Source organism: Pistacia vera, unplaced genomic scaffold (genome assembly GCF_008641045.1).
Source record: "Pistacia vera cultivar Batoury unplaced genomic scaffold, PisVer_v2 Contig343, whole genome shotgun sequence".
Classification (NCBI taxonomy): Eukaryota; Viridiplantae; Streptophyta; class Magnoliopsida; order Sapindales; family Anacardiaceae; genus Pistacia; species Pistacia vera.
This window is the reverse complement of record NW_022196161.1, coordinates 2,208,710-2,233,509: the sequence shown is the minus strand read 5'-3', so window position 1 is coordinate 2,233,509 and position 24,800 is coordinate 2,208,710.

The following is a 24,800-nucleotide window of genomic DNA, read 5'->3' as shown; positions in this document are numbered from 1 at the left end:
GGCTCATTATATCCCATTCAGGCCAATATCCGCCTGTTATAATCCGTCAAATCCTACCTAAGGTCTATCCTCGGGGTATCATGATCCACTTAGACTAATACTTGCCTGGTGTAATCAATCAAATCCCAACCAAGGTCTATCCTCGGGGTATCAAGTCATGATATCCCACCCCACAGTCTATCCTCAAGGGTGTACCATCCATAGTCTATCCTTAGGATGGCATACTCTCATTGCACGCGTAAGGCCAAATATAAGTACTAGTTGATGTCTAAAGAGGGGACAGGTACTATAGAAGGATGATCTCAAATCCAACAAACATATTCTTACTATCTAACCCAAACACTTCTTTACATACTCACTCAAATATTCAACACTTCACACTTCATGCAAGCCCTTATGCCTATTCATGTAATAGCATCTTATAGTTCCTCTACTAAAAAACACGTAAATATGAGCACGGTACTCAAAACATTCAAAAATAAATCACTATGTAAAATATCCATTTACACCCATATCTGTCTTTTAATTTTTTAGTCCCAAAACTTTCTAATCTTTACAATTTACCCCCTACTTGTGCTTCAATATTTTCAAAACTAAAAAGTTGCCCCCTCAGAGTCTTTCCACCAATTACAATCCAATTCCAACCCAAAACCCAATCAACACAATTTTGGGTCTTATTAAGAATGGGCTAACCCTCTAATTCGCTTAAAACTCAACAATATGATCTGGTCATTTTTAATTCCATTAAGCCCACAATATAGTTAATAAGTCTAATTACCCAAACCAAATGATTGGGCCTTAATATCTATAGGTCAGCCTATTTAAACAAGTAAATCCACCAATTTAATTAGCTCATCAATTCCTTAAATAAAACCCTATAGCTCAAACAACACACTAGACCTTAATAGTGATAATAGTCTTTCCTCAACAATGAACCCAACTTCTTAGGTTTCTCTCACCCAACCACTTCAATACTCATCTTCAACACTCCCATATATACCATTTTAAATCCCTAATAAACCTTTCAAACACACAACGACCCTCCTCAAAACAAACCAAATCACTAGCTCAACAATTTATAATAATAATAATAATAACAACAACAACAATAATAATAAAACTTGAGATTTCAACTAACAATATCTAAATTCAAAGGAGGCATGCAATTTATGAACTACCATTCCACTCACCTCTTGAAGCTAAATCTTTGATCCGTAGAAGGATCAAAATCCTCTAATGGTGCCTTGCTTGTCTCTCTTTGTCTGCTGTCCCAATGAACTCTCCATGCGAAGGTCTCCTTATGGTGACACATTAATATTAAATGTATTGGACAACTCACACACATAAAAGATTAACTTAACTTCCTCTTTCCCAAAACTATCTCATAATCGAATACTAATGCCCTCAAATATTTTCATAAGAACTCCACTCAGGTAAAGTCTCTCTTTAATCCACATATTTAATCAATATCACACTTTAGTCCCTTAACTTTTAAAATCTTACAAATACCCCTATCTATGTGACAAGTTTGAAAACTGACAAACTGCCCCCTGGGAAACCATGCTGAAGGGTGGGATTTTCATGCCAAGGCGCAAAAAAACCATGCTGCAGTGCCACTTCTCTAGACAACTCCTGAATTTTCAGAAACTTCATGCTGTAATGCAGCGCTTTCCGCGCCGCGGCATGGCGTGGACCCAAAAATACCTATTTTTCTGGTTTCTTTCCACTCTAATCCATTTTCCTCACTTCCCAATCCATATTCTCACACTAAATTCACTCCATTAACATTCATATACATACAATAACTCATCCTAAACATACCATAAACACAAATCACCCAAGTTGAGATCTCCATGATCCCACAATTCAACCCAAAACCCATCTCTCTCTCAACAACTCTCAACTCTTCCACAACCCACACAACAAACCAACCCTTCCAAAAATGGTTGGATTTTCACTCAACCACACCCATTCAACACCAAATCAACATCCACACACACACACTTACACAAAAAATACAGTTATACACTTAAAACTAAAACAAATACAATAACACCATGAATTCTGTTAATCCAAAAATATTCCACTTACCTATTTGTCCAAAACCTTCTTGTTCTTCTTCTTTTCGTTCTTCTTCCTCTTCATTCGACTAACTCTCCTCTCTTCTCTTTTCTTTCTTCTATTCTTTCTATCTTTTCTCTCTTCTTGATTCTTCTTCATTTTGGGTGAACAACCCATTTTTTTTTTTATATAAAACAATTTTCTCAAATTATAAATCTACCCCATTGATTCACTTATTCTTCCTTGACACTGCCACCTCGACTTTTCTTGAAAATGCCCCCAAAAGGTTTCAAAAATTCACATTTAATAAAATCCCCCCTCCCCCCCCCAAAAAAAAAAAAAGGAATTTAATAAAATCCCCAAAAAGATATAGGGTATTACAACTTCAGTCTTCATGCATGAATCACCAATAAATTCTAGCTTGTTCCACTATTGCTAAATTCAACAACCTGTAAGAAGTACCAATAGGTTTTGAACTTAGCACCGATCACCAGTTTTGTGAGACAAGGGAATGTGGAAAACCAAAAGATTCACACCAAAGACAATCCAATTGAGAATTTAACTTAAGCTTTCTTAAATTCTTCAAATTTCTTCATCCAAGCTTTGTCTTCTTCCTGTTTAATATTTTTTTGAATGCATTGGGAACTTCCTTGCAATCTAAGTTCACACTTAAGCACAAGTGTTAGTAATAATGTTAAGGAACATATTAGTTTGCTATAATCAAAACTAGAGCATACTGACTCATTAAGTCAACAAAAACAAATGTGGGTAACTAGATGATTAGTATACCACGCCCTTTGTGGAATGTATAATTGCTACCCTTTACCAGTACAAGTTTAAGATGCCAACCACAGAGGCATACAATTGTTCAACTGACTTGAGAGAACACTGACAATCCGAGGATTATACTGTTTTATTTAGGCTTTTTGGGATGATTTTGGATACTTTTTATTTCGTTTGTGCCTGGATTGCAACTTAATTTCACATATTTTATGTTTCAGGCCAAAACGTGCACTTTGAGCAAATAATGAGTGGAATCGAGTTTTTGGACCCAGAAGCAAGCGAATCTTAGATTTGAAGCACTATGAAGCTTGTTCCCATTTGAGAGCATCGAAGATTGAAGATTCAAGCAAAGAAGCAAGCGAAGGGCAATTCTGTAAATTCAGAATTGTTCAGGAAGGTTCGCCGTGGTGAAGTTCTTTCTTTGCCGCGGCGATAGACGTTCGGCATGAGATTTCAACTTAACTCGTAGCCGCAGCGAAGTCTGCGATTTCCAGTTTTATTCAAAACGCACAGTTTTATTTTAGGAAAGTTTTTAGGTTTTTGGACCAACTATATAAGAAAAACTTAGCCATTTTGATGGGGGTTCATCACTTTTAGAGTAAGTTTAACATGTTGGGAAAGAAGGAGAGAAGATTGAGATTGAACCTTGTGGATTCATCAAATAGGGAAGATCTTTGTTCTCTTTTCTTAGTTTCAATATGTTGAATACATTGCTCACTGTTTTTACTTCGATTTGTGTTAATTTCAGTATGAACTAACTCATCTTGGGTTAGGGTTTTGATGTAATTTGGGATTTCTATGTTTAATCAATGAATTAGTGTTGTTTCTACATTCCATTGCATGGATTTTGTGATTTCTCTTGTTTTTCTTGAAAGTATTTGTTGAACATGATAAGATTGAAAAATGAATCATGTATGAGCTTCTTAGGGAAATCACCATTGTTGCATTGAACACTATATAGAGATAGGTTTGAGAATCAATGAAATCAATCTAGGATTCCATTAGCTTAATGAACTTGGATCTATTAATATTCAAATTTTTGGGTGCGGAAGCTTAATAGTGAAGAGTAGGAATTCATAGCCTGAGAAGGTATGTTTTACACATTAGGGAGTTCGATTTACAATCTGTGCATGTGAGTATAGAAGTAGCATAATTCGTAGATTAATTCATAGACTCCTAATGAAGTCAAAACCCTAACCATTTGTCTTACTTGATATTACTCTTGCTTTAATCTTGCTTTCATTATTTAGCCTTTTAAATACTTGGTAAATTTTGTTTTCATTTTAGTTTAAATTTCTCCCGTAAATCCAAACACTTTTCTATTTCTCCAACTTGATAAAAATTAGGAAAATCAGTGCTTAACAACCAATCCTCGTGGGAACGATACTTTTCTTATCATTTTATTACTTTTTGCGACTAGTGCACTTGCTATACATTGCATGTTGTAGTTACAAAGCAACAAACACATAGAGTACTACTCAACCCACATGAAAACCGAGCAAGCGCTAACGATGATCATGTATAAGGCCATTCCAATTACACTTATTTGGGTCGTCGAAGATTGGTATATATCTTTCCCCCCTCTTTAATGATTTTGACAAGCTAACATGAGCTTTTGTGTCCAATTTTAAATCCCTCCAAGTAAGGAGGCAGCTAGTGAGGAACCTTTTAACAATGAAACCAGGATCATAAGAAATCCTTGAAAACTTCTTTGACCACTACCAAAGGGAAGTTAACTAAACAGGTAAGTTAGACGAGGCGCTCACCTTATAAGGGCTTGTCAATGCCATTAGGGGCGACCAACCCATTACCTACCAACTCTTTCTACAAAAGACAACTTCATACAATGAATTATATGATTTTTGTGTCAAGCACGTAGACGTTGAAGAAATATTTAAGACACGATAACTTGAGTTACATGTAGTACCAAGGTTGGCCGAGAAAGCACCAACCCTGCATTCTTGCTACAATAACTATGATAATCATTGTAAAGACAAAAACGTGGATTTCAAGCGAAAAGCTATCATTCCAAAGGGCAATTGCAACAACATGAAGGTTAAGAAGGTTACCTAACAGGTTGTCAGGATGTTAGATATAACCCTCCTCGGTCGCCTTATAGAAATGATGATATACTAGTAAATAAGTTTGATTCTTAGACCAATCTAAATGCCCTTTGCGAACAAAGCTTTTTAGAAGACCAAGCACAAGGGCTATTCCACATAACCTAAACCATTGAGAAGAGACAAGAATTACAAAAATCATAACAAGTGTGCCATAACCACAAAGATCATGAAGACGACACCTTTGAATTTATTGAATTAAAAGATTGGATGAAAGAGCTTATCCAACAACGCAAGCAACAAGAATTTTTGTTGAGGCAAAGTAAAGAGGGACAACATGAGGACAATTCTCACCTAGACAAAAGATAGGGAAAAATAAGTGAAGGAACTAGGGCATGACCCAGGCAAGAATCATCATGGGGGGACCAACAAATCAAGAAATTCTTTGACGTGTTAGCCTTGGAACCTACCATTGGGATATCAAGTAGGAGCAGTCATGATATGTATAGAATGTTCCTAGATGATCACTACCTTACAGTGTTTACTTAGTGAAATGCTCAAGGTGTCCACCACTCTATGCTCCTTATGTTGATGTCTTAGTAATTTGAGGAAAGGTCAATAATAAGAATTTCAAGAGAATAGTCAAGGATGATGATAATGCAACATACATCACCAAATTGGAAGCATATGATGACCTCAAACTTAACTGAAGCAACATAAAATGCATCACTATAATCTTATAGGGTTGGTAGGGGACCAATGAGCCGTAAAAGAAAAATATCTCTTCTAGTGACTTTGGGCAAATGATAATCCTAGTTTTTATAGTAATTTTATATTAGATTTTAATAAAATTAAAGTACTTTTCATTCATTTTTAAGGCAAAATAGATACCTAATTCACTTTATTTCAGTTTGCAAGTTTAAATGCCTTTATGGAGTGAAAGCGGCAATTATTGAGTTTTTCAATACATAAGAGATCTGAATTTAGAAGATTTAAGAAGTTCTGCGGCTGGATGGACACACTCTTAAAGATTTGATCAGAATTGAGGTTGAGAACAAGAAGATTTGGGCTTAGAAGTCAAGAAAAGGCTTTTTTGTAATTAGAAGTCCAATCAAACGTGTTTTTGCCGTGACAAAGAAATTATTTCACTGCAGCAAAAAGGCTTATGGAATATCAGGTTTTACATTTTCGCCACAGCAAAGAAAAAGTTTCGCTGCAGCTAAACTGTGATTTTGCGTATTTAGCAAAACTCTGCATTTTGGACATCTAGGGATTGGACCCAAAATTGGAAAGGGTATTTAAAGGAATGAAAAATGAGTGAGAGGGGGTCTAAGTCATTCTTTGGAGAGCAGCTCTTGAGAGCAGAAGAAGATTGAAGAGTTGGGTTTCATTTAGAGAAGATTTCTCACTCTTTTGCTTGTTCGTCCAATTATGAACTTTGATTCAGTTTATTTTTGTTATTTTACTTCGTTTATAAGTAAGAGCTAAGTTGTTTAGCTAGGGTTTAATGTAAGTGTCACCATGGAAGGGAGTTTTTCAGTTTGGAAAAAAAGGCAAGCTAAACCCTAGGTTTATTGGACCTTTCAAAATTTTGGAAAAGGATGGTATCTAGGCTTACCATGTAGTTTCACCACCATACTTGGCTAAGGTTTACAATGTGTTCAATTTTTATGTGTTAAGAAAATATTGACCTGATCCTTCCTACGTGATAAACAATCAACAACAAATCTAACTTTCAAAAGACATGTCATACGGAGAGTAGTCTATGGAACTTGCTGAAAGAAAAGAACAACTTTTAAGGACACAAGTTATACCTCTAGTGAAAGTGTAGTGGAGAAATCATTATGTAGAATAGGTAAATTTGTATAAAGCATAAGGATGGTTAAGCAAGTTAGTTTGACAAGTGTTTATAAACTTCGGTTTACGGGGAAATATTGAGTATAAAGGTTAGTAAACAAGGTTGTTTTTGTAAAGATTACAAGTTGTAATAGAGTAAGTAGGGTGTGTTTTGTAAAGATTACAAGTAGTGCTTAAAACGCACCGTTTTGTAACATGTTATAGTTTCTATATAAGAGACTAAGTTAAAAACACATTACAGTATAATGTTCAAAGTTGATCTAAGATACAGTAAAAAGAACTCTCAGTTCAACTTTACACTTAGCACCACACTCTGAATCCTTAATGTGTAGCAACTCCTTCGACCTTCTTCATGCCAGGAACACACCCGAGAATAGCTTGTGAACCACCAAGCTTCAAGCTCTGATCCCACGCACCAACATCAGCAAAGGAACCATGTTTCAAGAGCCATCAATACAATGTATGATATGGTGAGGTTTTGAAACACAATGGAAATGAACCTATGAACCTTAAGAGAAAGAATACTCTAACAAATTTCAAAGTACAATAAAATAAAAGATCAAAAGGTTAGATTCAAAGACGCAAGATGAGATGATATATAGTGTAGGGTTTCTTGCTCAACACATTAGTGCCACTTCAGCCAACAAGGAGTTGACCCATGTTTTTCCAAATAAGGAAAGTTTTCCTTCTTTTGGTTTGAACCACAAAGCAAATCGGGAAAATAAACTTTATTCCGTAGGACCACTTAAGGATACTATGACACATATAAAAGGTCCTAAAAAGTAAAAGACCAAGATAAACAATATCTTTTTTACTTTATCAATGCAACTCGTGCTGGGTTGCAAATGTCTAAAGTGAGAGTGTAAGCACAAACTGTTGTGCACAAACACTCGAAAGGAAACAAGCTAAGACACAAGTCTGGCAATCAGTGTGCACGCAGAACTGATGTGCATACACACGACAAAGGAAACAAGCCAAATCATAAGATTGGAAACAAGTGTGCACACATAATTGTTGTGTACACACAACTCATAAGTTTGACAAATATGAGTATTCCACAAAGACTTCTATTAATAAAAAGTCTATGCATTCTTCAATTCTTCTTCTAGCTCGAAATACTTCTCTTAAATACTTTGCTATTTTAATTTTTCATTTCAATTTTGCACAAGAATCTTCATGGTAGTGCAAGCGCAATGAGTTCAGTAGCTCACTCTTCCCTTCCAACTCTTTCGGTCAAGCTAGGGGAAAAAAATTACAACTACTGGAGTTCTCAAATTCTACCTGCTTTAACTTCATATGAGCTCGACGACTTTGTTACAGGTGTGAATACATGTCCTTCGATATTTCTGATTGAGAAAATGATGGATTCTAAGCAAGTAGTGAAGAAACCTAATCGAAGTACTTTGAATAGAAAAAAAGGGATCAATTTCTAGTAAGTTGGTTAATTTCTTCTATTTTCGAACCTATGTTTAGGCATGTTGCCAAGTTCACAAGTGCACAAGTGCACATGAGATTTAGAGTACATTAGAATTGTATTTTCAATCCTTCTCAAAGGCTAGAACATTGCATTTGAGAAATTTATTGTGAAGCACTAAAAAGGAGTCTATGAGTACTAATGAATATATCTTAAGAATGAAAGAACTAGGTGATGAGTTGGTAGCTAGTGGAGTTCAAATCAGAGAAGAAGAGTTGCTATTATATATACTGGATTGTTTAAGTCTAGAATTTGATGCCATGGTAGCAAATCTTACTGCCAATAGTAGTCATGCCACTCTTCAGGAAGCTCAATTGCTTCACATAAACATAAGATGTGAATTGAAAAACAAAACAGTGCAATGTCTAATTTCCATGAACAAATTACCTCTACACTACTAGCTGCTAAGCAAGTCTTAACTGACACCAATAGTGTGCCACAAATTCAGAATTCTAGTTCTAGAGGAGTCACTTTTCAGAATCCTAGATCATCATCTTTGGTTCAACCGAACATGGTGAGTTATGCACATCATGAAGGATATCCTTAACAACTCTCCAATGTAGCCATGTACATTGCTGCATCACCTCACCCTACCACTGCTCAATACCCTCCTTTTGATAGTTTTCAGTTAAAAAATAGTGGAATGAGAGGCAGAGATCGAGGCAAAGGATATTTTAGGCCTAGGTTAGTCTGTCAAGTGTGTGGCAAGCCTGGTCACTCGGCCTTACAATGCTACCATCGGTTTAACTATGATTATCATGGTTTTCAAAGTTACAACTCCTCTTCAGTTTAGCTAGTTGTCCCACCTGTGTCTTCTCCTATTATTAATACTCAAACATATTCTGGAATCTCACATGATCCTACTACCCAAGCTTAAGCTCTTTATGTAGCAAAACTTTATGCAACCAAAGTCTGCTTCTAGTTCTTATGAAGAGTTTCATGATCTTTCAGCCACTGGTGTTTCTATAGGTTCTTCAACAAGCTACATTGCTCCAATTTCTCAACCACATGTACCTGAACATCAACCCTCAACTCATCCTGTTAACATGATTTCTACCAACAACTCAATTTTGGTACAACCACTTCTGCACTTGTTTTATCAACCACTACTTCTCAAGTTGTTGCTACACCATAAACATTAATAGATCAGTCTTGGTGCATGGACTTTGGGGCATCAAATCACATGACTATAGATGCTTCTAACATGATGCTGAAGTCTAGTTATCGAGGAAGATCCCAAATACAGGTTAGCAATGGCTAGTCTATTCTTATAACTCACACAGGTCTGTTGTTACTACCCTCTGTTGATTCTAATAGAATTTTATAGCTTCACAACATTTTGTGTGTTCCACACATTGCAGAAAAACCTACTAAGTATATCTCAAATCACTAAGGATAACCATGTGATAGTTGGGTTTCAAGCTGATTGTTGTTTACTAAAGGATAAACACAGCAAGGCTGCTCTTCTTCAAGGGACAGTGAAGGATGGCCTCTACCAACTTACCTTGCTAACAAATGGTAGTTCTACAACTGGCTCTACATTACAGCCTGGATATCATAACCCTACAACCATTACCTTTCATGTAGTTACTTCACCTATTACTAATAAAAAGCATTCTTCAAATACTACTCTAAGTTTTGATTTTGAATGTACTTCACTTGATAACTCATTACTTGATGTGCCATCTAATACTGTCTTTCTTTGGCATGCTAGGCTAAGCCATCCTAGTATTAAGATTCTCAATAATGTACTTGAAACACTGCATGTGAGAAACTCTATTACTGGAAATAAAAAGTTATTTTGTGAGGCTTGTCAATATGGTAAATTACAGCAATGTCAGTTTCCTGTGTCTGCTTCAAGAGCTCATAAACCATTAAAAGTAGTCTATTCTGATCTGTGCGGCCCTGCACCTATTCTATCCACTAAAGGCTATAGATATTATGTTATATTTGTTGATTACCTTAGTAGATACACCTGGATCTACCCTTTAAAGCTCAAATATGAAGCATTTAGTGTATTTACTCAGTTCCACTGTTTTGTTGAAAAACAATTGGATCAAAATTGAAATGTTTGCAAACAGATTGGGGAGGGGAATTCAGACCCTTTACTGGTTACTTACAGAAACATGGCATTAGGTTTAGGCACCCCTGTCCATATCTTCATTAGTAGAATGGCAGAGTGGAAAGAAAACATAGAGCTATTACTGAATTTGGATTGTCTTTGCTAGCTCATGCTGCCATGCCTATGAAATTCTAGTGGTTAGCCTTTAGTACAGCTATGTATTTACTAAATAGGCTTCCTTTAGCTGCTGTTGAGTTTGTTTCTCCTTATAAGACATTGTTTAAACAATCACCAAGCTATACTGATATGAAAGTATTTGGTTGCTGCTGTTATCCATTTCTTAGACCTTACCAAAAGCATAAGCTGTTCTTTTATACTAAGAAGTGTGTGTTCTTGGGTTACAGCCTTGCTCATAAAGGTTATAGGTGTATGAATTCCTTTGGCCAAGTGTTCGTGTTAAACAAATAAGATTTAATGAGACAAATTTTCCTTTTAAAACAGGCTTCCAACTTGAGTTGTCCACTACTTCCTCTCTTGATTTTAATGCCATTCCTTAGACTTGGATGTTACCTCAATCTTCACTATTATCTAATTCTTTAGCTTCAAATTCTAAGCTCTTCTCAATTGTAGCTCTCAGGCCAGACAACCCCATTGTAGAGTCTGCTCAGAATTGCAACTTGCCTTCTCCATAAGTAGCCTCTACTGATAATGCTTCTTTATCTCCTATTAATGATATTTATGGACCTTCCAGTACTCATTCTCCTCCTCCAGTGAACATATCTAAAGTGTCTGTTACAACCCAAAAATAATCCTGGAATTCAACTTGAAGTGGTTCTTCCCATAGCCACACCTACGTGTTTTGTTTCAACTCTTGTTAGAACTGAAAATGTTCACCTAATGATCATGAGGTTTAAGAGTTGTGTTTACACCAATACACCTCAAGCTCTTATCTTTACTCATACTATCTTGTTTGAACCAACATCTATCACTAAAGCCTTAAAAACTCCTGAATGGAAGGCAGTTATGGAGGCTAAGTATCAAGCCTTATTAAAGAACCAAACCTGGACACTAGTGCCTTATGAAGCTAGAATGAATGTGGTTGGCAGCAAGTGGGTGTTTAAAACAAAATTACACTTGGATGGCTCTTTATCTAAGTATAAGGCTAGGTTAGTGGCCAACGGGTTTCAACAAACCCCTGGCCTTGACTATTTTGAAACATTTTCACCTGTAGTTAAGGCAACCACCATCAAAATTATATTGTCCCTAGTTGTGTACAATGAATGTGAAGTGCAACAATTTGATGTGAATAATACATTCCTTAATGGAGAATTGACTGAACAGGTTTTTATGACATCACCAAAAGGTTTCATTGATTTGTCTAAGCCTAGGCAAGTTTGTCAACTACATAAGGTCCTATATGATCTTAAACAAGCTCCAAGAGCTTGGTTTGAGAAACTAAGAACTACCCTGCTTAGTTGGGGATTCCAGAATTCTATCTCTAGTGTTAGTTTATTTCTTTACAAAAAGGAATCTTATATAGTCTATCTACTAGTATATGTAGATGACATTTTGGTGATAAGGAACAATTGTTAATTGATTGCTCAAGTGGTGGCAGATTTGAATAATCAATTTGCTTTGAAAACACTTGGCCCTGTCAACTGTTTTCTTGGTTTTGAGGTAAAGAGAAATGACAAGGGATTGTTGTTAACACAAAGCAAATATGCCCAATAATTGTTGGTAAAAGCTAGTATGCATGATTCTAAGCCCTATAACACTCCTATGGCTACTGGAGTTCGACTGGGCAAGGAGGACAATGGTATCTTTGAGCAGCCATCATTATTCAAGAGGAATCATTAGGGGTGCCTTTGCTGTGAATAAATTAAGTCAGTTCTTGCAACAACCTATTGTTAAACATTGGACAGCTTGCAAGAGAGTTCTGAGATATGTGAAAGGAACTTTGAATCATGGCCTTTTGTTTACTAAAAAGCAACATTTTATGGTGGAAGCATATGCTGATGCAAATTGGGCCAGTGATATGGATGATAGAAGGTCCACCAATGGGTATGTTGTGTTTATTAGAGGAAATCTAGTTTAGTGGAGTTCCAAGAAATAGAAAATAGTTTCTTTATCATCCATAGAAGCAGAATACAAGTCTCTAAGTCGAGCATCCACAGAACTTGTGTGGACTCGAAATTTGTTTGAAGAAATTGGCGTCTCTATGAATAGTTGTCCTGCCATTTGGTGTGACAACATGAGTGTTGGAGCTAGCCTTGTCTTCAAACCCTGTGTTTCATGCTAGAGCCAAGCACATCGAAATTGATGTGCATTATGTTAGGGATCTTGTGGCCAAAAAGCAATTGAGTCTACAGTATGTGGCTTCTGCATATCAAGTGGCAGACATTCTAACGAAAGCTATTCCTGGAAATTAGTTTAACTATTTAAAAGAGAAATTGAATGTGACATTTATATTATCTGATTAATCAATTGCTTGTGAGTGCAGGTTCTAGTTGTATTCACTATTGGTGGTGTATTTGGATGATCAATAGTGATTTGTGTGTTGTTGGTTCAGTGATGATTGGTGTGTTGCTAGTTCTAGTTGTGTGTGCTATATGGTGGTATATCTAGATGCTTTGTGTTGTTGAATTGTTGCTGATTTGGTGCTGATTTGTTGTTCTAATTGTGTCTGGCATATGGTAGTATATATGGATGCTCTGTGTTGCTGAATTGTTGCTCATTTGGTGCTAATTTATTGCTAATCAATCAGTTACTCTTGTGAATGTACTTAAGCTCAGAATGGTGTTATGAGTTGCTTATCTTGAGTATATGTGTAGTTGTGCTCTAGAGGTATAGAGTATAAGGGTTAGTCAATAAGTTTGGTACAATGTTTAAGTGTTTTGGTTTATGAGGAAATATTAAGCATAAGGATGGTTAAGCAAGTTAGTTTGACAAGTTTTTAGATACTTTGGTTTAAGGGGAAATATTGAGTATAAGGGTTACTAAACAAGGTTGTTTTTGTAAAGATTACAAGTTATGACAGTGTAAGTAGGGTGTGTTTTGTAAAGATTACAAGTAGTGCTTAAAACGCACCGTTTTGTAACATGTTACAGTTTCTATATAAGACTGTTATTCTGTTTTGTAATCAAGACTTCAATTAATAAAAAGTCTACGCATTCTTCAATTCTTCTTCTAGCTCGAGATACTTCTCTCAAATACTTGGTTATTTTTAATTTTTCATTTCAACTCGGCACAAGAATCTTCAATTGGGAACGTGAAGTACAATTAGTTGAGAATTTAGAACGGAATTTCTTTTAGGGGGAGAAAGGTAATAATGCTCAGGTTTACTAGAGTGTATTCTTTTCGGGAGTTATATAGGTTTAATGTTCAATTTTATGTAGGGGTCATCAAGTAAATAGATTATTTTTTTGAGTGAATATGGAGTTTTATTTCAGTAAAAGGTTATTAAAGGTATTTTAAAGGAAGGAGGACTTATATAGCAAACTTTGAATATTCCTAGTCCTTTAAAAATTCTTTAACGTATAATTTTACCAATAATACTATTTTTCCTGAAACTTATCCCAAATTTCATATCCAAGTGATGTGTCATCATATGTGGCATTGACATTTAAATAAAGTGACAAGGCAGTGCTTATAAAGACACATCATTTAGGATAAACTTTTGGGATCCACGAGTAGTATTACTCTAATTTTAATTACTCCAATTCAATTGTTGTTTTGACGTTTAAGTTTCACGAGCTAAGTAAAATTCTTTGTCATATTTCCTTTATTAATTTCTAAATATTGCAAAACTTGCATTTTTTTCAATACTACTACAGTTCCCGAATTCTTTTAGCCATCTTAAAGTTTATTAAAAAAATATGGAAACATTCATGGTTATTTGGGAAAAAACTATCAAAATCTCATAAAAGTTTCAAGATTTTTTATGAGTATAAAAATACTGATAGAATTTTTAACACAGTGAACTCAATCTTGACAGATGTTGGACAAAACTGAAGAAATGGAAACAGAAATTCATTTTAAATAGTTTTTGACTTTTATTTTAAGCAAAAAAAACTTTTCTATTGATATTTTCATATGTGTAGATGATCTAAGAAAAACTACAACTTCTTTCGATAAGTATATACTTTATTAAAATTCTTAGAATGTCAGTTGTTAGTTAAGACTGTTAATTTCGATGGAAGTTTATGATGGTTAATTAATATAATTTTATAGTTTTTTAGACATAGGTTTGTTATAATTTAGATTTATTCATTATTGTCCAGGATGCCATGCCCTAGAAATTGTAACCTGTCTAGATTTTCTTTCGAATTTTCAGTAATTTTTCCATGAAAGACAAGACATAGACAAATCCATAAAAATAAAAATCATTGAATTCAAAGTTTAAACGAATGAGATATGATTTTCTAAACCTATTACGTCTTTGTTACCTAACAATACAAAGTACAATGTCGAAAACCTGGAAATAGTAACCTGTCCAGATTTTCTTTCAATTTTTTAATATTTTTCAATGAACTTCAAGATAGTGATGAATCTACAGAAGCAAAAGTCATTAAATTTCAAGTTTGATTGAATGAGATATAATTTTCTAAGCCCACTGTATCTTCAAACTCTTTGATGTCTTGGGTAATTTTTCATAAAATATTTTGAGGTCAAAACTACAAACCCGTAACACGCCGACATAGGGTGCTTTTGACTAGTTTCCATCTTGTCACAAAGCTTTAATTCGGCACAGGTTTTCTATTTCATTTTTTAGGACTTCTAGACCGCATTTAACTTTAATAAGAATTTTCAAACACAACTTTCACAAACCAATTGGACTTTCAGCCCCCACATCTAATCATTGAATCGCATATTTGCCTTGGTCTTCTTTGATAGATGCTAGTGGTGCAAGCCTACAACGAGACTTTCTTGGAGGATTTCTTCATAGGAAAGTCATAGGCTGGCTCACCAACAACGTAGAACACGTGGTCGAGATAGAAGAAAGGAATTGAGCAGTCCAATCAGGCCCATTACTCTTGACAGAACCCATGTTTGGTCACTAATGCAAATTGCAAAATTACTTTACATATTTGCAATTGTAATTTATTTTCGTTGTAATTTCCTAAAAAAATTTAAATCCCAAAAAGACCACCAACAAAATTTTTATTTTTTTATTTTTTATAATATATTTTTAAATTACAACCAAATGTTTCAAGTTTATTCATGTTCTTAATGTATAATTCCATTGATGGAAAACATGTCTATAAACAATAGATAGAGTAAAGATTTTTCCAAATTATTTGAAATGAAAGCAACAAAGAAACTTTTTACAATGTGTCTACAACACTACTGAATGAGAGTTGTTTTCTTTTTTTTTTTTTTTTTTTTTTTGGTAAGTTAGTATAAGTTAACCAAAAAGGGAAAGGTTACAAAGTAACGTGAACGGTCTAACGGGGAGGAAAAAAAAAAAAAAAAGACAACAAAGGCACAAAGGCCTAAACACAAGAGCACACAAAGCTCGAACAAGGAACAACTGCCTGAAAGAGCACATAGGCTTGAGCAAAAAAGCTACCAAGGCACATACACCCAAAATGAGCCTGCATGCTTAAAACCAAAGCATAGAAAATGCACTGACGCCTAAAGGAGCACATAGGCTCTACAAAGAGAAAGGAAGATTTTACACAAAGAGAGAGAGAGAGAGACTAGGATCACCACCATTTCTTCTTACTTTTCTTTCTCTTGGAAGTCGACGACTTCATAGGTCTAGAAGACTGGGATTGGAGCATGGGCCAGTCCATGTCAGAATGGAGGTCCACTTCGGCATCTTCAGAGTTCTGTTACAATGGGCAACAAACACCATGGCTAACGGCCCTTCCTGGCCATCCACAGAAGAATTGTCACTCGGCTAGTCACTTGCCATCCTTTCAAGGGCATTGTAAGGCAAAGGATCATGAGTTTCAGTAGTCGGAGCACTACCTGGAAGGACTTCCTCTAGGTTAGGCCATAGAAGTATCTGGTCGAAGGGTGTTTGGGGGCTTGGTGCACACGGGAGGGATCTCTGGGGCCTCGAGAGGTATTGGGTGAGGAACACTTGGTAAAGCCTCCTCAGGTGCCTTAGGAAGCTTTGGTGCCTCCTTTGACAAGTCGCAAACATGGCCAAACTTGCAACATTTTGGACAATGTTTTGGTTTCCATTCATACTCAACTTCAATTGGTATTGAGTCTTGATGGTATTCAAACGTAAATTGGTGCAGAACAGACTTGGTTGCATCGATCTCCATGCAAACCCATACATAATCAAGCCGAGTAAAATCATAGGTCGTTGCATGACAATGGGCGTCCGACGATGCTAAATGCAAATCCCAAGCCCTCATTTGTCCACAAGCCAGTAAACTCATAGGTCGATTTGTGATCCGAAGGTCGGTCGAAAATTTTCTGTCTGCCAAATCTTGAAGGAGGATGTGTTTTCCCTCAAACATTCACAACCCATGCGCCAAATCTTGAAGGACAATGTCTTTTAGTCCATAAGCGGTTCATGCGTGAAAGGAGATAGACTTGACAGCGTGGAACAACATCTTGCATACTGGGAAAGAACCCACCATGCAATTTGACCAATGGACCAGGCCTTTCTTAACCAAATCATCCGGAAGAATGATTTTCAGAATATCTCCTTCCATATTATGGTGAGAGTAGGGAAGTGTGAACAGAGACTTTGAATTAGTCACTTGTAACTTGTCGGCCCATGATGAGTTGGACTAAGAAGGACCACCACAAGTAAGGGCAGTCGATTGGTGTTGGCTTTGATGGTGATTGGAGGTGGAGGGAGGTGATTTGGTTGGTTGGGTCATTTTTTTCGAACAGTTGGTGGCCGTCTGTATAAGGGCTTGAAAGATAAGAAGAAAGGCTAGAAATGATCGGGAAAGGTTTATGGTTTAGTTAGGTAAGGGGTTTGTGGTCAGAGGTGGTGGAAAATGGTTTTCGGGGCAAAAGAAGTATGGGGCGCAGAATGGCCTATTGCAGGCGTGCGTGCGGGGGTGCACGCTAGGCATTCACATAGGCGCACGAGATTGCGCGCGCAGCAGGGAGAGAGCCATGCAGTAGAACCTGCTTGGGCTTTTCTTCAAGTAGGTGGCGGGTGCGATTTTGAGCTTCGATTTTCGGGGACCGAGAAGTCAATAATAGCCAAAAATAAACCCGCACAAACTACAATAGTGAATTTGGTGGTGTGTTCGGCTGGGGCTGATATTCTTCGATCGAACAAAAAAAGATTGTGAAGTAAGCCAATTCCACAAGTGGCAAGAGTGGTGGTGGCTGGAATGGTGAGTGAAGACGGTGAGTAGGGGTAAGGGTTTTGAAGAGGAGGTCGAGCGAAGTCCAACATCGGTCCCCGAAGTTATTTGGAGGTCCAAATCGACCGAAAAAAAGCCAAAAATTGCCAGCTTGGACGAAGCTAACGTGAGCCCGCCTTCAGCCACAAGGAGCAGCGACACATGTTAGCGTGCTAATGTGAATTGCGCTTGAACAGTTGGGAGAACATTTTTCACTAACCCCACCTCAATACCCAATGAAAGTTGTTTATAAAGCCTTTGTTTTTTTCTTTTTTCTTTTTTCTTTTTTCAATGGTTGCTCACTTTTTCCCTCAATGTTAATAAGCAATACAAATCAATCTTTTATAAAGTCATTTCATTTAAGGATAAGAGGAAAATAACCTATTGAATTATGATTATCGAAGGGCAAATAAAGAATTTCACCTTTTCAGTTAAAGGAATCTGTCAACTAATAGCCATGTGGAAGGTACTAGTTAATTCTTCAAATGTGAAGGGAGGTCAAGGCGATTTTTTCTTAACTTTGGGGAGTGGGTGTTTGAAATTGAAACCTTAGGGGAGTTGTAGGATAATAGTCCAATAAAATATTTGAAGGGGTTTTTAATAAAATAAAGAGCTCTGGTTGTGCCTAAAAAAGAATTAAAATAAGAAATGGAATATGTAAAAATACTGAAAGAGCAGTGATGCGTGTTTACTACAACATGCAATATGTAGCAAGTATACTAGTCGCACAAGTAATAAAATGATGAGTGAGTATCGTTCCCACGAGGATTGGTGGCTAAGCACTAAGTTTTTCTACTGTTTTCAAGTTGGAGCAATAGAGTTGTTTGGATTGAAGGGAGACAAATTAAACTTAAAAACTAAAACAGAATTTTTAAATGTTCAAAACTAAATTATGAAGCAAGATTTAAAACACGAATAAAATCAATTCAAACAAACGGGTAGGGTTTTGACTTCATTCGGACTCTCTAGGTTAAACCTAAGAATTATACTAATTTCAAAGTCACATGCAGTGATTGTAAATCGAACTCTCTAAAGTATAAAATATACCTTCTCAGGTTATATTTCCTTACTCTTTCCTATTAAACTTCCACACCCAACAAAATATAGATTAATAGTTCAAAGTTCATTTAGCACAAGAATCCTAAATTGATTTCATTGATTCTTAAATCTATCTCTAGCATTTAATACTACAATGGTGATTACCCAAGAAGCTTAACATGAATTATTTCTCAATCTCATCATGTTCATCACATAAAAACAATAATTTCAGAATAATCACACAATCTAAGCAAAATCATATGAAAATAATAATCATCAATTACTTAACCCATTAGAATCCGAACTACATCAAAACCCTAACCCAAAATAGGTTAGTTCATGGCTAAATCAACAATACCAATAAAAGAAATGAAAAATCCGAAGTTCAAAATAATGAAAATAAGAGAAAAGACAAGAAAATCTCCCCAAATGAAGAATCCACTGGTTTAATCTCGAATCTTCCCCCTTTGCAATCAAAGTTTGCGCAAAACTAATCTAAGAAAATGTAAAAAGCTGCTCTCTCTAAGAAAAACGAACTCTCTAAATAAAATGACTAAGTTTCTCTTTTATACTCAGCCAAAAACCTAAAAACAAATGTCTAAATGAAACTGTGCGTTTTTTAAATTCCCAGACTTCGCCGCTACGCCCATGTGCGCAACTCTCTTCGCCGTGGCAAAGAACAAGCTTTGCCGCGGTGAACCTTCATGTGGAATTCTGAAATTACAGAATTGCCCTCCACTTGCTCATTTGCTTGAATCTTTGATCTTTGACACTTTTCTCATGGAACAAGCTTCATCGTGCATCCATTATGCTTTAGAACTTTCCCAACTTCTGAGATCGACTCACTTCTGAATCCAAAAACTCCAATTCGCTCTTTAATTGCATTAAATGTCCATTTTAGCCTGAAACACAAAATATAAAGAATTAAGTAGCAATTCAGGTCAAAATGAATTAAAAAGTATCTGAAATGCGACTAAAAAGTCTAATCAAAACAGTATAATCCACGGATTATCAAGCGAAAACAATTAAAAAAATCATAAAAAATATATTAATAAGGGTGCGTTTGGTTCAGGAATGTTAGATTACTGGGAATGTTAGATTACTGGGTAGATAGATTATCTTGGAAGATTACTGGGAATCTTTAAAAAAATGTGTTTGGTTAGTTGGTGGGTATGTTATATAAATATGTTTGGTTATGGGGAATAAATTGGTGGATATGTTATTTAAATTACTAAATTGTCCCCTTTTTAAATATTAATATAAGATTATTTTTATTATTAATTTTTGAATAATTTTTTTAACCCCCAATATTTCAGATTTAGCTAAAACACCCCGCTTATATAAAACTTTAATTTATGACGAAATCACCCCCACCTCCTGTCGCCGCCTGCTGCCACCGCAAACCACCGTCGGAAATCTCCAAAAGCACCCGTGAGTACCTCACCGTGACGAAGAGGCTCCGATATTGATGGCCGAAAACGGCCATATCGAAGCCTCCTGGAGCCTCTCACGGAATTTCGTTCCTTTTTAGGGACTCCGACGATTTTTTGGCGGCGGTCCTTGGTGGTTGGGTGGCAGTGGCGGTGGTGGCTGGGTGAGTGGTGGTCTGTAAATTATTTTAAATATAAGGGTATTATTGTCCAAAATTTTAATTAACAAGGGTAAAATTGAAATAGAATATTAATGTAAATTTGTTTTAAAGTAGGGGTATTATTGTCCAAAATTTTTATTAATAAGGGATAAAATTGTAACTAAAAAAGATAACCCTGGTAATCTCAGAATACCTAAGAAAATGGAGGTAATCAGATTACCTCTCATATTACCAATAGTAACCACTATTGGTATTTAAAGATTACCGGTATCTTATATTACTTGACAACCAAACATGGTAATCAAGTAATATAAGATGACATAACCCTAGTAATCCCACTTAACCCCCAACCAAACGCCCCCTAAGGAATTAAAATAAGAGATTTGCAACTGTAGCTTTGTAGGTTTTTTAGTACATGTAAAAAATAAGAAACCATGAAAGTCATGTTTTATGAAGGCACAACAAGTTGTAAGGGTACTGTGGTCATTTCGGTTTTTTTGTGCCTATGGAGGATAAACTCGTACTTTTATCGCCTAAATCATTAGGAAATGACATTTTATGACTAAAATAATGTTTTTCGAGGTTTTTTTTTTCTTTGGAATTTCCAAATATAATTTTCATCTAGGGTGTTTGTAAAAGGGCTTTCGTACTTATTAAATCAAAATATCTAATTGAGTACCCACAAGTGAACCGATCTTAAAGAGTATTTCAACCTAGCTAATAAGCCTTTTTGGATGCTCTAATACATTTACACCGTAATCCATAAAAATTGTCTAGTTAACAAGTCATTGGCTTAAATTAAAAATGTGCTTGGTTAGGGGTAATAGGGGATTCCTAAGGTAATGTCATCTTATATTACTTGATTATCACATTTTGTTGTCAAGTAATATAAGATTCCAGTAATATTTTAATACCAATAGTAGTTATTGTTGATAATATAAAAGGTAATATGATAACTTCAATTTTCTTAGGTATTTTAAGATTACTTGGTAATCTTATTTTTATTATAATTTTATCCTTTATTAATAAAGTTTAGGACAATAATGCCCTTGCTTTAAAAATAATTTACAAAAAGACTAATTGACTATTTTATCCTTATATACAAAGTTTTTAGGATATAGATACTCTTGGAATTTAAAAACCTTACCCAAGGGTGGTGGTCGGATTTGGCCACCATCGCCAACCGCTGGCCCCCACCGCCAGCCGTTGGCCAACACCACCGGCGGCCAATGACGACGATGGAATGACGCACAACTGGCCAGATCTGGTCGGTCGTGCGTCGCTAAGGCTGTTTCTGGCCATGGATCCAAAAACAACTAGATCTAGTTGTGAAACGACCGGATCTTTGGCTATGAAACGGTCATCATTACACGGCCAAATATCTAGCCTTTCACAGCCAGATCTCTACTATCGCTACAGCTGACAATGGTGGTAGGCCGCCGGTAATGGCTTGGGGTAGGTGGGGGTGTTTTTGTTAAGTTTTAAACTTTTTTTTTGCTAGGGTGTTTTAGCTAAATCTGAAATGTAGGGGTTAAAAGAAATTATTAAAATAATAATAATAATATTATTATTATATTAATATTTAAAAAGGAGGGTAATTTAGTAATTTATATAACATACCCACCAATTTATTCTTCTCAACCAAATATATTAATATAATATACCTACCAATTTATTTCAATCAACTAAATGCATTTCCCTAAACATTCCCAGTAATCTTCAAGGTAATCTATCTTTCCATTAATATAACATTTCCAGTAATACAACATTCACTAAACCAAACACCCCCTAAAGGACATTTGGCCTTACTTGAGTTAGAGATTGTTGAGATTCATTTGATGTCCCAAGAAGCAATCATTTGGGCCTTGCTTGAGTTAACCCGAGAAAGTGAGCACGGGTAGCGAGTAGAATCGGAACTGGAACCAAAACCTACCTAGAATCGACACTGTATAGGTAGGTTCTGATTCCAATTTTTTTGAATCGATACTGTGCGGTTCCGATTCCTACATGTGCAGGAACCGAAACCGAAATTAGAACCTAGAAAAAAGAACCTGCAACGGTACTTGGCTTGGAACCTGCAGCAGATACCATGTTTTGGAACCTAGTTTGAAATGAAATATCTGTGAAGAGTGGGGGCCTATCATAATTTTACATATAAACAAAATTTAAAATGGAAAAAGTTAAATTTTTACAATAACCTAATTAAATAAAATTTCCATTTTACTTATTACATATAAACTACACCATATAAAAAACTTTAATATATAAAAATATATTAATATTAAAGTTTTGATTTATTAAGTGTATAATTGGAATTATGACCAATTGAAAAAATTATTTTTGAATAAAATAGTATAATTGATTGAATAATAATATAATATTTAGTTATTTACTTCAATTATCAAGCTCTAAGTATATCATTACATTATAATTAAATGATTACTTAATTAATTATAATATTTCATTATAAACATTAGTACAATATTTACCTAAATTATTAGAAATTTAATAAATTATAATATTACATTAAAGATTTATAATATAATTACTTAATTCATTATAACATTACATTATAGTATGATCACATAATTAAATGATTACTTAATTAATTATGATATTATATTATAAATAGTAGTAATTTACTACATTAGCACAATACTTAATTAAATGATTAAAAATTTAATTAATTATAACATTATATTATAAATTTATACTTACTTACTTAATTATAACATTCAATTATAAACATTAGTACAATACTTAATCAAATGATTAGAAATTTAATTAATTATAATATTATATTAAAGATTTATAGTTTGATTACTTAATTCATTATAATATTATATTATAGTTTGATTACGTAATTAATTATAACATAACATAATTAAATGATTACTTAATTAATTATGATATTATATTACAAACATTAGTAATTTCCTACACTAGCACAATACTTAATTAAATTATTAGAAATTTAATTAATTATAGCATTACATTATAAATTTATAGTATAATTACTTAATTAATTATAACATTTTATTAGAAACATTAGTACAATTCTTAATTAAATGATTAGAAATTTAATTAATTAAAACATTACATTATAATTAAATAATTAGTTAATTAATTATAACATTATATTATATTATAATCACTTAATTAATTATAACATTATATTATATTACAATCACTTAATTAATTATAACATTACATTATAGATTTATAGTATAATTACTTAATTAATTATAACATTACATTATAAACAAATGATTACTTAATTAAATGATTATTTAATTAATTCTAATATTTTATTATAAACATTTGTACAATATTTAATTAAATAATTAGAAATTTAATTAATTATAATATTACATTAAAGATTTATAGTATGATTATTTAATTCATTATAACTTTATATTATAGTATGATCACATAATTAAATGATTACTTAATTAATTATGACATTATATTATAAATATTATTAATTTACTACATTAGCACAATACTTAATTAAATGATTAGAAATTTAATTAATTATAGTATTATATATTTATAGTATGATTATTTATTTAATTATAAAATAATATTATATATTTATAATATGATTACTTAATTAATTATAACATTACGTTATAAACAAATGATTACTTAATTAAATAATTACTTAACTAATTATAACATTCTATTATAAATATTAGTACAATACTTAATTAAATGATTAGAAATTTAATTAATTATAATATTACATTAAAGATTTATAGTATGATTACTTAATTCAGTATAACATTACATTATAGCTTGATCACGTAGTTAATTATAACATTATATAATTAAATGATTACTTAATTAATTATAATATTATATTATAAACATTAGTAATTTTCTACATTAGCACAATACTTAATTAAATGATTAGAAATTTAATTAATTATATCATTACATTATAAATTTGTAGTATGCTTACTTAATTAATTATAATATTACGTTATAAACAAATGATTACTTATTTAATTATAACATTCTATTATAAACATTAGTACAATACTTAATCAAATAATTAGAAATTTAATTAATTATAACATTACATTATATTATAATCATTTAATTAATTATAACATTAAATTATTGATTTATAGTATGATTACTTAATTAATTATAATATTCCATTATGAAAATTAGTACAATACTTAATTAAATGATTAGAAATTTAATTAATTATAATATTAAATTATAGATTTATAGTATGATTGTTTAATTAATTGTTTGTGTTTTGGTTTTGGTTGAGGAATTTTATGTGAATTGTGATTAATTGATTGAATTCAAGTGTTGCTTAGAGATTAGAGGATTTATGAGTCACAATGAACACAAATGAATGAGTACTCAAAATCTGTTTGGGGTTTATTTGTAAAATTTTAAGGTATTTTTGTCATTTTTTAAACCAATAGAGGGGAAATTGATTTTTTATAGGGTATCTGGGAAAGGGACCGGAACCTGCATTTTAGGTTTCAGTTCCTTGAATTTAAGAACCTACACTATGTGGTTTCGGTTT